We start from the raw sequence: 6,000 nt of genomic DNA, 5'->3' as shown, positions 1-6,000 counted from the left end.
ATGTTAGTTGAGTTTGGTGGTCTCAGCCCGGCCTCCCGGTGGGTGCGCTATGCGAGGTAAGCCTACGCTTAGTACGCCCACCCCCCTCCCGCAAAAACCACCACACCTACACGCACTCGAAATTAGGTTAACATGCACGCACTTTGACCACGCGGTCTCTAAAAAAAGAGAAGCGAAGGACTAATGGGGCTGGTTGAGCGGGCTAGATCCTCTGATCCCTCTGCCCCGTTGGGCTTCAAAGCGGAGCAGGTAGGGCGGGCTGTGTGGGAGGATCCCCTCACACACCCGCCATTGCCACCCGGGGCATGGAGAAAGGTGGCAGATTGCCTACTCCCAACTCCTGCAGTCCGACTCCTCTCTCAAGTACACGCACAAAATACACTTTAAATAAACAACGGGGGCACCTTGTCTTCATGGGCCAATTTATGTATAAGAGAAATAGGTTGTTGGTCGCTCAGGTGCTTTATTCTTATTGCCTGCAAGTAACTGCTATCGCTCAAGTGCTCAGTAATCGCACCAATGGTTCCTTATTGGATTGGCTACACATTAGCCTGTAGCAATTGTTTAAATGCAAAGTCCACCTTTGTGCCCCCCCCCCCAGAATTTTCCTTGATGTGGGTTATTTTGCCCCATAGAGCCCTGAATTCGACACGTATGTATTATCCATTTACAAGGATCTGTGGCTGGAAGACTACAAGTCCCATCATCTTCCTTGTAGAGTTCAGTGTAGTGACGTCCATGCATGCACTTGTAGTGCATTGTTTGCTTCCTTCACCCCCATCATGGTTGGGTCTGTATCTCAGTACTGACCTGGGGCTAGGAAAAGAGTCTCTAGTGGCCTGTGCCCGGCACCCACCGCACACTGATCATGGTTGGGTCTGTATCTCAGTACTGACCTGGGGCTAGGAGAAGAGTCTCTCTAGTGGCCTGTGCCCGGCACCCACCGCACACTGATCATGGTTGCAATGAAAACTATTTTTTTAAAGCTGAACTCCGGGATAAGTAAATTATTGTCTAAATCCATTTATCATGTGTATTCTTATTATTTAATATATACTGTGATTCTGTACTTGCCAAATGTGCTGCAGAAATCTCCCTCCACTGAGTCTAGCTGCAGCCATTTTAACTGTGGGCAGCTGAAGCTGCTGCCTGTTCACTTCCTGGATTCAAACAGAGGCACAGCTCTCATTGGCCCTCTTATGACTCACCCCCCCCCCTCCCTTCCTGGCAAACTCTCACAAGAGAGAGCCGTGCATGATGTCATAATCCTAGGCCAGTGATGGTGAACCTTGGCACCCCAGATGTTTTGGAACTACATTCCCCATGATGCTCATGCACTCTGCAGTGTAGTGGAGCATCATGGGAAATGCAGTTTCAAAACATCTGGGGTGCCAAGGTTTCCCCATCACTGTCCTAGGCTTTTGACAAGAAACAGGAAGTGGGCTGTATAAGGTATTTACTGGCAGAAAATAAATTATATTTTACTATCCAAAGTTAATACCACAACAAGGGCAGAAGATTTAGATGAAAAGTTGAAAAAAAAATGACCGAAGGTACACTTTTGTGTTTTTCTTCCAGATCTGTGCAGTTAATTCAGTGTGACACTTCCTATATTAAAGACTGGTCACTGCTGCCCTCTCCCCTTGTGCAGGGTGACTGGTCTCGTCTCCGCCCCCCTCCTGTAATTTTTGCATGCCGTCTAGTGGGTGGGGCCTGATGGGTCTCTCCCACAGCTCTGCTCTCTCTCCTTGTGCAGGGTGACTGGTCTGGTCTCCGCCCCCCTCTTGTAATTTTCTGCATGCCGTCTAGTGGGTGGGGCCTGATGGGTCCCTCCCACAGCTCTGCTCTCTTTCTCCTTGTGCAGGGTGACTGGTCTGGTCTCCACCCCCTCTTGTAGTTTTCAGTAGGCAGCTTGTAGTGGGTGGGTCTTCCAGGCCCCTCTCACAGCTCTGCTCGCTATCCTTGTACAGGGTGATTGGTCTTGTCCCCGCCCTCTTCTTTTTTTTTTTTCTTTTTTTTTTTTAATAGTATATGGAGCCTGCTGAGTCCCTCCCACAGTTCTGCTCTGCTGATGATGTCGCCGCTACTTTTAGAAAGATGATGGGCCTGGAGTTCAGCTTCTTTTTATTTATATTTTTATATATATATATATATATATATATATATATATATATATATATATATAAAAAGGTAGCATGTGCCTTTTTTTAAATTTCATGCAATCAATTTTTATCGGTGTAACGGCAGAGGGCGCCAACTAAGTGCAGTATATAGGAAAATACTTTATTAAAAAAACAGGTAGCACCATAATTCTCGGTAATTCCCTGTGTTACTGCTGTGTAACCAACACCAAAGGGAGTCCATTGTACCCTCTGCAAGCTTAGCAGTTATTTGCAGACGATTTTAATTGCCTGATTGGGTGACTAAAAAGTTTTACTTTTTTCTACCACAGTGGCTAAAAATTGGACATAGTAGTGGTATGATGATCTATAACTAACTACTTACCGTCCAAAGAGTAGAGTTCTTCCTTAAAGGAACACTAAAGGTTTGTTTTTTATTAGATCAATTGATTGCTGTAAGCTAGAGCATTTAAATATCACTTACCTCGTTTTTCCTTTTGACCTCCAAAATACAGTAATCCAGGTTTGAAAATGTCATTTCCTGTCTCTCCTCTTCTTGCTTTCCACCAGCATCTGAGCCGTTTTGCATGGTGGAAAGCAGAATGTGCTCACCCCCTCCCTATGATTACAGCCCTGCGTGAAGATGCTCTCTTATCCCTCACAGGCATGGAGGCTAAGCCTAATGGGAACTGTAGTTCCCATTAGGCCGTGATGTAGCAAGAATGAATGCGCACCGCAAACCAGGAAGTCAGTGAGAATAATGATTCAGGAGTGCTGGAGGTGAATAAAACTCCTCGATTTCAACAGGTATCAAACTAGTTATAATGCAAAACATTACTTTTTACTTTATCAGCTACTGTCAGACTTTAATTTAGGAGGAAAATATTTTTGTCTTTACAACCCCTTTAAGTAGGATCAGTGCTGGCCATCTGCCAATCAGATTCATGCAATCCTACCCTGACAGACAGTTGGAATATGATTGGTGGTTCGGGGGTCAGATAGACAGTTGTTGCCTATGATGCTTGTAAAAACCACTGTCTGTATTGGTCTTCAGTCTCATCCACCTCAGACCGCCCCCCCTCCCCCCCTGCTCAGACTGGCATCTCCATGCAAGGCCGATATATCATTCTTCAGTCATCAGCCCCCCTCCACACACTTTGGTTGTGATTTGCCTTAACGCCTTCAGCCCCCCCCATGCCTGTATGAAAGAGTTTTCTGTATCACAACCGCCCCGCAAACCGTTGTGGCAGAGATGGATTGGAATCTTAAGGTGCTTGGTTTTTGTTTTTTTCTCTTTATATAAAGCCTTAAACTATTGACTTTTTTTTTTTTTTTCTTTTTTTTGCCTAATGAGGAATAATATTTTAATTTCATGTTCTAAATGTAAATATATTTATAATGATAAAAAAAAAATTAGACGTCACTAACAGATTGTGAAAAAAAACTTTCTGCGACTCCTGTTTTTATTTATCCTTCTTCTGAGCGACGACGGCAGTAACATTGCCATGGTGTCATTCACCCTATACACAATCAGATGTTTGTTTTCATATTGGGACCCCCCCCCTTTATATACCTGAAAGGGATGGAATAAGGTGTTACTAATTAGGTTATGGCAGTAGCAAGAATTATACAGCTAAATAAAAACATTTAAATAATAAAAAAAAAAATTATAATACCAAATAAATAAATAAATAAATATATATATTTATATTATATATAAAAAAAATAATACCATTTATTTATTTATATATATATATATATATATATATATATATATATATATATATATATATATATATATATATATATATATATATATATATATATATATATATATATATAGTTAGTATTATTTTTTTTATTATTTAAATGTTTTTATTTAGCTGTATAATTCTTGCTACTGCCATAACCTACCACCAATGAACAACTCAAAATAAATTCCCCTTCTCCTGATGATCATAGTGATACCACATGTTAGTTGTTGATAGTGTGTGTGTGTGTGTATATATATATATATATACCGTATTTATCGGCGTATTTATCCCCCCTTGCGCGGGATTGGACGGATGATCGGTCCAATCCTGCGCAAGGGGGAGTGTCTATACGGGGCGGGGATACAGCTATTCAAACGCAAGCTGTAATGTTCCCCGCACGCTGATTAACGGCGGCATCATCAAGGTATGTAGGACATGGCTGGATATATGTGGGGGGACATGGCTGCATTTGTGGGGGGGACATGGCTGCATTTGGGGACACATTTAAAAAAAGTATCGGTATTCGGTATCGGCGAGTACATAAAAAAAAGTATCGGTACTTGTACCCAGTCCTAAAAAAGTGGTATCGGGACAACTATATATATATATTTATTTTAACTAGCTACAGGCAGAATTACACTCATATACTTCACACACTGGAAAGATCTACAACTCTGCCACGTTGCATGCATGGCACCCAGACACACCCAATACGTGTTGGCGCTGTGGCAATGGTATAGGCACTATGCTACATCTATGGTGGGATTGCCCATGCTTTACATAACTTCTGGAAGTATGTCTGCTCAGTGCTCACAGATTTATTCCCTAGCTGAGACAAAACGGAAACTTACACCAGAACGTTGCTTACTGAATATAATCAAATTATTGCCTAAGCAAATACAAAAAAAAAAAAAATCAATTGTGAGATGTACTAAATACAGCCAAATCCGTTCTTCCCAAACACTGTAAAACCTCACGTGTGCCCACGGTGACATGCTACAGATGGTGGATTCAATTAATACATCTGAAGAAATGCCTCTTGCCTTAGAAAGGATGGAAGAATTACACAAATTTATGGATGCCTTGGTTCCTATTCAAATACTCGGATGCATACGATGGATTACAAAGTGAGTGAGTGGATGCATTAAAAACAAAAAATCCACAACACGGACCTGTTTTTTGGTTAGAACATATATGCTCAGGTATACACCTGTACATCTGTATATTCCTGTATAGGTGAGTGAATTATTTTCAGACGGATTGTAATTGTAACGGTAATTGAATTCTTTGGAATACTCTCCACTAGAAATTGTTATTTTACACTTTTTTTTTTCCCCTCTGCAAGGAGAGAGAGAGAGATACTGGCCCAGATTCACAAAGACTTACGACGGCGCATCTCCAGATACGCCGTCTTAAGTCCGAATGGCCGCCGTCGTATCTATGCGCCTGATTCATAGAATAAGTTAGGCATAGATTTGGCCAAGATACGAGCGGCGCAAGTCTCCTACGCCGGCGTATCTTAGGTTGCAATAATTACGCTGGCCGCAAGGTGGCGCTTCCTTGATTTCCGCGTCGAATATGTAAATGAGCAAGATACGCCGATTCACGAACGTACGTACGCCCGACGCAATTAGTTACGCCGTTTACGTAAGACATACGCTGGCGTAAAGACAAAGCTGGTCTCTAGGTGGTGCAGCCCATGCAAAGTATGGACGTCGGAACAAGCGTATATTTTTACGTCGTTTGCGTAAGTCGTACGCGAATAGGGCTGTGCGTAAGTTACGTTCACGTCACAGGCATTGAGCCAACGTATCTTTGGACGCAAATACGACGTGATACTCAGCATGCGCCGTTCGTTCGGCCATGCATCTACATGGGGTCAAGCCTCATTTAAATACAACATGCCCCCTACCAGCCTACTTTGAATTACGCGCGCTTACGCCGGCCCATTTACGCTACGCCGCCGTAACTTAGGACGAAAGTACTTTGTAAATACAGCACTTGCCTCTCCAAGTTACGGCGGCGTAGCGTAAATACGATGCGCTACGCCCACGCAACGTAGAACGGCCATACGTGAATCTAGGCCACTGAGTGTATCTCTCCTCCGTTCACAGAGAAAGAAAACA

This window comes from Rana temporaria, chromosome 12 (assembly GCF_905171775.1).
Source record: "Rana temporaria chromosome 12, aRanTem1.1, whole genome shotgun sequence".
Taxonomy (NCBI): domain Eukaryota; kingdom Metazoa; phylum Chordata; class Amphibia; order Anura; family Ranidae; genus Rana; species Rana temporaria.
The sequence above is the reverse complement of the archived record's forward strand: the minus strand, read 5'-3'. Positions refer to the sequence as shown.